Source organism: Mixophyes fleayi, chromosome 10 (assembly GCF_038048845.1).
Source record: "Mixophyes fleayi isolate aMixFle1 chromosome 10, aMixFle1.hap1, whole genome shotgun sequence".
NCBI lineage: Eukaryota > Metazoa > Chordata > Amphibia > Anura > Limnodynastidae > Mixophyes > Mixophyes fleayi.
This window is the reverse complement of record NC_134411.1, coordinates 49,062,270-49,074,937: the sequence shown is the minus strand read 5'-3', so window position 1 is coordinate 49,074,937 and position 12,668 is coordinate 49,062,270. Positions and strand designations below refer to the sequence as shown.

General features: G+C 44.0%; 1 protein-coding gene across 1 annotated transcript in view; it reads right to left on the bottom strand.

Annotated features, from left to right (window-relative positions):
• The window catches only part of LOC142104200 (acylphosphatase-2-like), a 59,196-nt gene that overhangs the window by 25,756 nt on the left and 20,772 nt on the right, over positions 1–12,668 (bottom strand). The window lies entirely within an intron of this gene.

Sequence of the window (12,668 nt, the reverse complement as noted above, 5' to 3'; positions counted from 1 at the left end):
AGAAAGGAGGGTATCAAGAGAGGAGGACAAAGAGGCAGGGTCAAGAGCGTCGAGGTTGCGTATGGACAGAGTAGGTTTGGGCAGGGGGAGGGGAGCAGGAGAAGAGGAGAGAGAGAAGGAGAGGATAGAGGAAAGGGAGAGATGGAGAAGTCGGAGAGATTACATAGGTAGGAGAAGACAAGATCAAGGGAGTGACCAAGGCAGTGGGTAGAGGAGGAGGTCCATTGGGTGAGACCAAGGGAGGAGGAGAGGGTGAGCAGTTTGCTGGAAGCAGGGTAGGTGGTGTTGTCGATGGGGATGTTAAAGTCACCGAGAATGATCGAGGGGAGATCGGAGGAGAGGTAGTGAGGAAGCCAGCTAGCAAAGTTGTCAAGGAAGAGGGAGGTGGGGCCAGGGGGGCGGTAGATGACAGTGATGCGGAGTTCGATGGGGTAGAAGAGGCGGATGGAGTGAGCTTCAAAAGAGGAGAAGGAGAGGGAGGGTTCAGGCGGAATGACACAAAGAGTACAGGTGGAGGAGAGAAGGAGGCCAACTCCACCGCCTGGGCGGGCACCAGGCCTGGCGGAGTGGGTGAAGGAGAGGCCACCATAGGAGAGGGCAGCGGGGGAAGTAGTATCAGAATCGGAGAGCCAGGTTTCAGTAACGGCAAGAAGGTTAAAGGAGTTGGATAGAAAGAGGTCGTGGATAGCAGTCAGCTTGTTGCGGACGGATCTGGCATTCCAGAGGGCACAGAAGAAAGGGGGAGAGGAGAGGGGGGAAATGGGGATGAGGTTAGCAAGATGAGCAGCGCGCGGGGGATGGTGGGGAGGAACAGGAGAGGTAGGGCGGGGGGAGAGTATGGGTATGGAGTGAGAGCGGGGAGGCATAGTAGGGAGAGAGAGTAACAGAACAGTGAGATAGTGGGGACAGTGAAAATCAGGTAAGAACAATGGCAGGAAGACAATGAAAAGGTGGAAGATAATAACGAATTAGGGCGTGGAGGGCATGGAACAACAGTACAGTGAGATAATAAGGACAATGAAAACAGGTAAGAATAAGCAGGGAGACAAGATGGAGGACAATAACCAATTAGGGCGTGGAAGGCAAGGAATAATAGAAGGAGAGGTAATAAGGACAATGGAAATAGGCAAGAATAATAACAGGTAAAAATAGTTGCTGGTAAATATAAAATCAGGAAAAACAAGATAAAGGCATATAAATAGTAGAATAATAACAGGTAAAAAGTAGTTACTTGTAAATGTACAATCAGGAAAAACAAAATAATGGCATATAAAATAATGTTTTATATGCAGTTGATGCAGTTAAGCCAGGGATTCAGCAGGAGAAGGGTTAACTGACAAGCCGGGTCGGTGCACAGTAGATCAGTTGATGTAGATAAGCCAGGGATTCAGCAGGAGAAGGGTTAATTGATAATCCGGGTCAATACACAGTAGATCAGTAGATCAGTTGATGCAGATAAACCAGGGATTCAGCAGGAGAAGGGTAATTGACAAGCCGGGTCGGTAAACAGTAGTTCAGTTGATGTAGATAAGCCAGGGATTCAGCAGGAGAAGGGTTAATTGACAAGCCGGGTCGGTACACAGTAGATCAGTTGATGCAGATAAACCAGGGATTCAGCAGGAGAAGGGTTAATTGACAAGCCGGGTCGGTACACAGTAGATCAGTTGATGCAGATAAGCCAGGGATTCAGCAGAAGGGTTAATTGACAAGCCGGGTCGGTACACAGTAGATCAATTGATGTAGATAAGCCAGGGATTCAGCAGGAGAAGAGTTAAGTGACAAGCCGGGTCGGTACACAGTAGATCAGTTGATGTAGATAAGCCAGGGAATCAGCAGGAGAAGGGTTAATTGACAAGCCGGGTCGGTACACAGTAGATCAGTTGATGCAGATAAGCCAGGGAATCAGCAGGAGAAGGGTTAATTGACAAGCCGGGTCAGTACACAGTAGATCAGTTGATGCAGATAAGCCAGGGATTCAGCAGGAGAAGGGCCAACTGACAAGCCGGGTTGGTACACAGTAGATCAGTTGATGCAGATAAGCCAGGGATTCAGCAGGAGAAGGGCCAACTGACAAGCCGGGTCGGTACACAGTAGGTCAGTTGATGCAGATAAGCCAGGGATAGATGGTATGGCCTTGTCCTTGGAGTGATGATGACACTCCTTTGTAGCCCACAACAATCTCCCACTGTCTCCACAAGTCTTTAGATGTTTTATAATTGTGGACAGATAATTGTGTGGGAGGAAAGACACAGAGCTGATCTAACGTGCAGCCCCCTCCAACCGCCGCCCACATGCACGAGATCTTCTGCTTTAATCCATGACCGCTCTTCAGGACCAAAGCCCTTCCAATGAACGAGGAAACGAAGAACTCCTCGCGAAATTTTTGCATCCAATACGTGAGTAATCTCAAAGTCCTCCTCTTGATGAACTTGAACTGGCCGAGGTGCTGAAGGAGGAACTGAGAAACGGTTGATGATAAGGGGTTTGAGAAAAGACACATGGAAGGCATTGGAAATACGAAGGTTCTTAGGTAGTAGAAGTTTGAAACAAACTGGATTTATCACTTGAATGATCCTATATGGACCAATAAAACGAGGAGCGAACTTCATAGATGGAACCTTCAAACGAATATTTTTGGTTGATAACCATACACGATCTCCGATTTTAAGTGGTGGAATAGCCCGTCTCTTTTTATCTGCAAAAGACTTATATCTGGCAGATGTCTTCTTTAAACAGGTTCTGACCTGAGACCAAATATTTTTGAAGGTCTGACAAACAGTCTCTACAGCAGGAACTTGGGTGGGAGGGAGGGCAGGAAATACCGGAAAAGACGGATGGTGACCGTAAACCACAAAGAATGGAGTTTTAGAAGATGATTCATGATACATGTTGCTATGAGCGAATTCAGCCCATGGAAGCAAATCTACCCAGTTGTCTTGGTTGGCTGGAGAGAACATCCTTATAAAAGTCTCAAGATCTTGATTGACCCTTTCGGTTTGTCCGTTTGATTGAGGATATTAGGAGGATGAGAGTGATAATCGGATACCCAAGGTCAGAGGGCCCGCCAGAATCTGGAAACGAATTGTACTCCTCTATCTGAAACAATCTCGGAAGGACATCCATGAATATGGAAGATTTCTTTGATGAAATAATCAGCCAGAGTAGATGAAGAAGGTAAACCGGTCAAAGGAACGAAATGTGCCATCTTCGAAAATCTGTCCACCACTACCCAAATAGTATTGCACTTTTTACTAGGAGGAAGATCAGTAACAAAGTCCATACTAATATGGGTCCACGGCTTGGAAGGAATGGGTAGTGGTTGAAGCAAACCTGCTGGGGTTCTGCGGGGAGTCTTGAACTGGGAACACAATTCACAAGCAGCCACAAAATCTTTGACATCTTTCCTCATAGAAGGCCACCAGTAACTTCGAGAAAGAATTTCAAAAGTCTTGCATTCACCAGAATGTCCAGAAAAACGAGAAGAGTGAAACCACGAAAGGATTTTCTTCCTAAGAGCAGGAGGCACGAGTGTTCTCCCAAATGGTAGCACCTTAGTGGAAGAAGCAGCCAGAGAAACACATTTGGGGTCTAAAATAGAGTGGGTGGGACCATCTTCAACGTGTGAGGATGTCACAAAAGCTCGAGATAGGGCGTCTGCTTTTTTTATTTTTCGCAGCTGGTTTGAAGGTTATGATTAGTTCAAAACGAGAAAAGAAAAGAGACCATCTTGCTTGACGAGGATTCAAACATTGAGCAGACTGTAAATATGACAAATTTTTATGATCAGTAAAAATTGTCACAGGATGACGAGCTCCTTCCAACAAATATCTCCATTCCTCTAATGCTACTTTTATAGCCAGCAAATCCTTGTCCCCGATGGTATAATTCTTCTCCGCAGGCAGAAGACCCCGAGAGTAAAAAGCACAAGAATGGAATTTTTGTTGCTCCGATCTTTGGGAGAGAATGGCTCCTAAACCAACATTAGAGGCATCTACCTCTAGGAAGAAGGGAAGCGTCACATCAGGCTGTCGAAGAACAGGAGCGGAGGAGAAGGACTCTTTGAGAAACAGGAAGGCTTGAAGGGCCTCAGAGGACCATTGTTTAGTATTGGCCCCTTTACGAGTTAGGGCCACAATAGGAGATGCAATCCAGGAAAAATCTTGAATGAAGCGTCTATAGTAATTGGCAAAACCTAAAAAACGCTGAATTGCATGAAGAGTAGTTGGCTGAGGCCAATGTAATACGGCATTCATCTTTTCTGGATCCATCTGAAGACCAACTCCGGAAACAATATATCCCAGAAATGGAATCTGGGGCAACTCGAATGAACATTTTTCTAACTTGCAGAATAATGAATTTTTCCGGAGTCTGGAAAGGACCTCTGCCACATGTTGATGATGAGAAGGTAGGTCCTGCGAAAAGATCAATATGTCGTTCAGATAGACGACGACACAAGCATATAACAAGTCCCGGAAGATCTCATTAATGAAACCCTGGAAAACAGCGGGGTGTTACATAACCCGAAGGGCATTACTAAATATTCATAATGCCCGTCTCTGGTGTTGAAAGCTGTCTTCCATTCGTCACCGGACCTGATTCGAATTAAATTGTAGGCACCACGAAGATCCAACTTGGTAAAGATCCGGGCTCCCTTGATACGATCAAATAACTCAGTGATTAATGGAATGGGATACCGATTTTTGATAGTTATGGCGTTAAGTCCACGGAAATCTATGCAAGGACATAATGACCCATCCTTCTTTTTTACGAAGAAAAACCCCGCTCCAGCGGGAGAGGTAGAAGGTCGAATAAATCCTCGCTGGAGATTCTCTTTGATGTACTCAGATGTAGCTTGAGTTTCAGGTAACGAAAGTGGATACACACGACCCCTGGGAGGAGTCTTGCCAGGTTGAAGATGAATCGGACAGTCCCACGAACGATGAGGAGGAAGACGTTCAGACTGAATTTTATCAAATACATCTGCAAAAGAAGCATACTGAGAAGGAAGTCCTGGTGAACAAGGTGAAATGGAGGATTGCTGTATTTTGAGAGGAACGACTTGAGAGAGGCAACGATGATGACATTCAGACCCCAAGACGTAACTTGAGGAGTGTGCCAGTTAATCTGGGGAGAATGAGGTTGAAGCCATGGAAGGCCTAATACAATCGGACTGGTAGTAACAGCCCCATCTCACTAATATTTAGTATTCTAGTGATTGCTGAGACCACCCATGTGACCACCACACAATCATGAGATTCTGCCCCCCAAAGCTGCTCTATTTTTTAAATACCCCCTGCAGCCATTTTCCTTAACCACAACCCCCCCCACAGCCATTTTCCTTAACCCCTGCTGCAGCCATTTTCTTTACCTCCCACCCTGCATCCATCCCCCTTGCAGCTATTTTCCTTACCTCCACTCTGCTAGCTAGCTATCCCCCCCCGTCACATCAAAACTCCCCCAGTCACATATATCAGCCCCCCTCCTCTGCCCTCCTTCATACATATCAACCTCTCTACCTCCCTATAGATTTTCATGACAGTCCCCCCTCTCCCTCCCTATAGATATGCAGGGTAGTCCCCCCCCTCCCTATAGATATGCAGGGTAGTTCCTCCCCCCTTCCTATAGATATGCAGGGCAGTTCCCCCTCCCTATAGATATGCAGGGCAGTTCTCCCCCTCCCTATAGATATGCAGGGCAGTTCCCTTTCCCTCCCTATAGATATGCAGGGCAGTTCCCCCCCCTCCCTATAGATATGCAGGGCAGTTACCCCCCCCTATAGATATGCAGGGCAGTTCCCCCCCCTCCCTATAGATATGCTAGGCAGTTTCCCCCCCCCCCTCCCTATAGATATGCAGGGCAGTTTCCCCCCCCCCCCCTCCCTATAGATATGCAGGGCAGTTTCCCCCCCTCCCTATAGATATGCAGGGCAGTCCCCCCCCCTCCCTATAGATATGCAGGGCAGTTTCCCCCCCTCCCTATAGATATGCAGGCCAGTTTCCCCCCCCTCCCTATAGATATGCAGGGCAGTCCCCCCCCTATAGATATGCAGGGCAGTTTCCCCCCCTCCCTATAGATATGCAGGCCAGTTTCCCCCCCCTCCCTATAGATATGCAGGGCAGTTTTCCCCCCTCCCTATAGATATGCAGGGCAGTTTCCCCCCCTCCCTATAGATATGCAGGGCAGTTTCCCCCCCCCCCTCCCTATAGATATGCAGGGCAGTTTCCCCCCCTCCCTATAGATATGCAGGGCAGTTTCCCCCCCTCCCTATAGATATGCAGGGCAGTTTCCCCCCCCTCCCTATAGATATGCAGGCCATTTCCCCCCCCCACCCCTATAGATATGCAGGGCAGTTTCCCCCCCCCTCCCTATAGATATGCAGGGCAGTTCCCCCCCTCCCTATAGATATGCAGGGCAGTTCCCCCCTTCACTTACCTGTAGTTGTGCCAGCGTCGCTCCTCTCCTCAGATCAGCAGATAGGAAGTGAAGACGTCCTGCTTCCTGTCTGCTGCACAGCAACAGGCAGCCTGGCGATTGGCTGTGTGTTGCTAACCACTGACCACCAATGCTTTTGATCGTCGAGCCCTCCACCCCCCCCCCCCCGCGGCGACCCCCCCCTCCCCCACCCCGAAAAAAAAAATGAATGAAGAAAAAAAAAAAAAAAAGTAAAATAGAAAAAAAAAATACCCACAGTGCCGCGCCCCCCAGGACCAAGCGCCCCAGGCTGCAGCCTGGTCAGCCTAGTGGTTGATCAGGCCATGCCAGGGACCCTAACTTCACCTCTTCAGAACTGGTTAGGGCCTGGCATTTCCCGATTTTTTAGGGCATGAATTGAGCATATGAGTAGAATCAGCACAATAGATAAAGTCTATTTTTTACTCTTCGGTCCCTCTCCTCTGAAGTTAATTTGGAGCGACCTATCTCCATGGGTATCACCGGAGATGAAACTGGGCGAACTTGAGGACTTGAGCGAAGAGGTGCTTTAAATGAAGTTGTTTTTTCAGACTCTCTTTCACGAAATCTCATGTCTACAAGGTGGCAAAGGATTATTTTGCTGACACCATCCAAATAGACATGTCAGACAGTCCATATTGTTACTGGCAGGAAAAAAAGGCAGTTTGGAAGCCCCTGTACAAACTGGCTCTATTTTACCTGAGTTGTCCCCCCTCCAGTGTGTACTCGGAAAGAGTTTTTAGCGCAGCGGGGAACCTGGTCAGTGAGCGGCGAAGGAGGTTGCTTCCTCAGAACGTTGAAAAAATAATGTTCATAAAAATGAATTATCAATTCCTCAATCAAGTACAGCACTGCCCTCCAGATAGTACAGAGGGACCTGTGGTTGTGGAGTCCAGCGGGGACGAATTGATAATGTGTGAGGAGGAGGAAGTACACACTGTAGGGGGAGAGGAATCAGAGGTTGAGGATGAGGACGACATCTTGCCTCAGTAGAGCCTGTTTATTTTGTACAGGGAGAGATGAATAGCTTTTTTGTTGTGGGGGCTCAAACAAACCAATCATTTCAGGCACAGTTGTTTGGTAGGCCCTGTCGCTGAAATGATTGGTTTGTTAAAGTGTGCATGTCCTATTTCAACAACATAAGGGTGGGTGGGAGGTCCCAAGGACAACTCCATCTTGCAACTCTTTTATTGCCATTATGTGACCATTCAACAGTCGTTTGCCATGAGCACAAAGTAAAACAAAATTAAAACAAATTCAACAAATTAAACCAAAAGTAAAATGCCCTGTCATAATCAAAAACAAGAGGTATTGACGTGCTTGAACTACTGTGGTGTTTATAAGTTAGAAACACTACACTTGAAAGCTTGAGCCTTTAATAGAAAAAGTCACTCTTCATTGCACGAATATTTGCAACAGCGACAATTTTGGGGTTAACAAAGTCAACAAATAACACTTCGACCCTGTCTGTCTTTCACATATTTGATGGGATCTCAATGATGAATGCTCTGTACCATGGTCGTCTAAAACAAGAGTTATTGACGTGCTATAACTACTGTAGTTTTTATAAATTATAAACACAACACTTGAAAGTTGAAGCAGGTATTGTGGCCCCGGTACCAAATTGGGTACCGGGGCCACTCCACTATGCAGTCCAGATAGAGGCGTATCAGATATTAAACAACGATGACTGTTGCTGCCAAATCATAAATTAATGAAAATGACCTGTCATCGTCAAAAACAAGAGGTATTGACACGCTCGAACTACACCCTGTATATGCTGCAGAGGATGTAGGAGCAGGCAGCTGTGCAGTGGAATTCAGACCATTTGAAGGCAGAGGTATTGTGGCCCCGGTACCAAATTGTGTATCGGGACCACTGCACTATGCAGTCCAGAAAGCTACCTCGGTGAAACGTTTTGGACTAAAAACAATATTGTGAGGTGTGAGGTGTTCAGAATAGACTGGGAATTAGTGGAAATGATTGTTATTGAATGTTATTGAGGTTAATAATAGCGTAGGAGTGAAAATAAACCAAAAAATTTGTTTTTAACACTTTTTATGTTTTTTTCAAAAAAAATCCGAATCCAAAACCCTAAATCCGAACCAAAACCTTTCGTCAAGTGTTTTGCGAAACAAATCCGAACCCAAAACACAAAACACGAGACACCAAAAGTGGCCAGTGCACATCCCTAGTATTTATACTTGATCAACTGGTCTCATATAATTTACCATTGATCCTTTTGTCACCCATATATACTTGCACTCTTTGTTCTATTAATATATTTTTGTAAATACAAAATGATAATGAGTACCTTTATATTACCATTGCAGGAACTATTACTTGGATAAAATTGAAAAATACATAAAAAATATATTTAAGGTACTCAACTAACTGACTAAAAATGTTCAAGCAACAATTAAAACATTATTGATTTAGGGTACAGTCAAAATATTTCCCCTTAGGATGAAAACTAGTAGCAGTGTATGTGCTGTGTCCTTGCTATGAAAATCGTGTACACCTTATCTAAGTATAGCTGGCCTAAAAACTAAAAATATCTTATTCCAATAAGACAAATGAACATTTTACTCTGAAATCAGGATAGTACTACCAGGTTTCTCTTTATGTACAGTGTGTTCATATACATCTCTATCAATTTTTTTGAATTGTCTAAATTTGTCTATATTTTCAGTTTATACCAATCAAGTTAGTGTATTTAGCTCACTGCTAGGTTAGTCACATGACCTGCAGGTTACCTCACATGATGTCACAATACCAATGCCACCTCACAGAATCTCAGTAAGGGTAAATTTAAGTGTCACAGTATCACCTGCTTAGTATGTGGGAAGCGCTAAATCATACCTCGCAACATATATAGTCCTGAAAGTGGGACAAAATAAGCCACACCCTGTTCAACCCAATCTCCGCTCCACCTATCTCCATGGTAACACCACAGAGTTCTGACTTGTGTATAGCAGGGGTCACTCTTGTGTCCTGCGCATGCGCTGTATGGGGACTGGACGGTGATTGAGACGTCACAGTAAGTCAGTTTTGGAGTGCATACCTCCCAAATGTCCTGATTCCAGCGGGACAGTCCCACTGAAACCAGGACTGTCCGGCTGGAATCGGGATAGTTGGGAGGTATGGCTAAATAGATCAACTGCATGGCCCATAGCTGGTGATGATATGCAATCATACTTGCTACTTTTAAAAAATAATTTCAGAGAGATTGTAGCAAGGGGGCATATCTGGCTCCACCCAAGGGGCGGGTCAGGTCCAGCCTGTGACACGCCACTTGACGTTGCATAATTATGTGACGTCACATCCCTGTTCATTCCAGGAGAGTAGGAAACTATGCTATATCTGTGTATCAGGCACTATGAATAGGTATGTATATGCCACACTTAACTTTTTACCTGCTTGTCAAAGTAATGTAGAATTTGCGAGCCTAGGAGGCAGGGAGGATGTGCGTCCATTGATATAAACAGAAATGAGTATTGAAAGTTTGGTGCCAACAGTTATTTTAAGGAGCATTCTCCACCTCGTTCCTGGGAATTGTAATGTCCAGGTATGGTGAGATAAATTATTCCAACAAGGACAAACTGATTTCTAATATTTATGGTTCTAAACTTGATTATCCATATTTAACATATAGTTACACAGTGCAAGATACTAGTATGCTGCATACTGATACATGCTAGGAATATTTACATTCTAGATATTTCAATATTACAGCAGAGATATACAGACACAAGACAGTTATACAACTGGATAGTATATATAAGAACAGATATAAACATCTTGTACATATATACCTAAATAATGTATGTATCTATACAGAAATCTGGCTGGTGCCTGCAATACATTGCAATGTTGTTATGCTAGACAGCACCCCCTTCGCCTTATGTTCTCCTGCTCCTCCTGGTGCCTAAGACCCACTCTGGCAGTGATTCACAGGCAGGTTATTTAACTAATTAGCACAATCATCTTCCCAGCCAATCAGGGGCTGAATTTTTTTACCCACCCAATTAGCACGAAGGCTAAGTTCACACTGCAGAATTCTCCGACCAATGTGTTATCTACACCAATTGAACCTAAGACTGAACGGTCAGTCGATTCATGCGCACACACTATACACATTTCAAACGATTATTGTAAGACCAACTATCTGGCCAGCAATATTTGACAGGCATAATGTCGGCTCAAAAGTTGTGATTTTGTACACACTGAAACGATATATGGGCTCCCTGCAGCGATATGCCAAAGAAATTTAAATAAAGGGCTGAACATCACTGGAAAAAAACTTCCTCAAACTTATTATTAGAAAAAGGAAACACATGATACTGTAATGAGAATATGTATTTTCACATGTGGTAAGAATACATGTTGTATACACTTGCGTACAGCAACACATAAATGTCGTATGGAGCATGTAAAACAGGTTTACCATTGCTTCTCCATTAAAGGCACATTATTCCCAGTTGGCTGACATTATAGACAGCGTATGACGTGGGAGAGGTAAGAGACATCTTAAATTTACATACCCATGCCAAGACAGGAGTCGCTGTTTGAGGAACTATCGTAAGTTGGTCGAAGAATTGGTTGTGAAATCATACACACTGCAGGATCGGAAGGCGGTTGGAATGACAATTTTAAACAGGACAAGCCATCAAATGAAACGACAATCAATACTTTGGAACGACTCTTGTTCATTGTGTAAGTGTACACACTAATGCGATATCGGGCCAAATAATCATTTATCGGGTGATTGGCCCAATAATTTGCTGAAAAAACTGTAGTGTGTACCTGGTCTTAGATAGTTTTACTGCTAACCAATTAGCGATTCAGCTTTTTTCTACCCAATTGGAAGCAGCTGCTTGGAGGTCAGTAATGCAATGAACAAACATAATGTTACTTAGTCTACAGTAGTTATCAGGAGGCACAGTGAGTATCCAGGAGGTTAGCCTACTTTCCCAGGAATACAGGAGATTTCTCAATATTTTGTGAGTCTCCCAGTAATCCCGGGAGAGTAGGTAACTATGTCTGCAGTACGATAAGTAATAAAACTAGTGAAACTGCAAAGTACCAAAGTATTCAGAAAACAACCCTTGTTCAACAGGTATCAGATTAAAAATAAAATCTCACACCCAATAGCTACCATATGGTAGTTTTCCCTTAAATCTATCAGAGTTGTTGTGTCGCTATAATGTGCAGGAAGTGTTTTCATTAAAACTAAATCTTACTAGTTCATTTTAAAATTCAATAGCAATGGAGAAACCAGCTGTATTTTTACCAACTCAAAGCAACACGCTCCCTATCTGTGTTGTGTATTTATTTACCTTGTCAATGTCATTAACAGGTGTTATAATGGACAAGTTACTTAAATATACATACAATGGTCGAAGTGGGTCGGTATATGGTTTACAGCGGTATGCGATAGCGCAATACTTCTCCTACTGCTTTTATTGTAAAACTATCAAATTCCATTCACTTACATAAACACAATATAACAATTTGTGCGCACAGTAAATACAGATTCTATGATTGTTAGCTGCTGTAGATCTTACAGGTTGTCCAGCCTGTCAGTAGAGCAAAGGTGAACGATATAGAATAATCAAGCGCTAAAACAACCGTATCAGAGATGCATAAATGTATTTTAAATTAGCTACGTGAGAGGATATATCTTATATGACAAATATATTTATGTTTATTTAAACAAACCTGGCCGAAGCCAGCTAAAAGTGCACAAGTATGGATATAAAAATATTTTTGTATATACACAAAAGAAGATTAAGCTAAAATAATGATTGACCAATCAACAGGAATGGAAGTCACCATTCACTGAAGGCGGATCACAAGAACAGAGGGTAAGTTTCAAGTACAAACTCAGTCCCAAATAAAAGTCTCAAAAATCGGATGGTGAGCAGGTGCAAACACATCAAGAATAAAGTGGTCTGATAATACTTGCTGTGACTGAGTCATTGTCAGGTGCTTGGATCGGAGATAAACGCTGGCCGGCTTGATGATAATCGCTGAGTCGTTCCTCTATAGATCAGTGTGACTAGTGTACTGAATGCCAGCGTGCGTTCCACTGTGGAGCACACGCATCCCTTACTGTAGGTTGGATCCGGTCAGATGTCTGTAGGGGATTGGCACAAATGCGTTTCATCACTGGTTGTGACTTTCTATGTTTAAATAAATATAAATATATTTGTCAT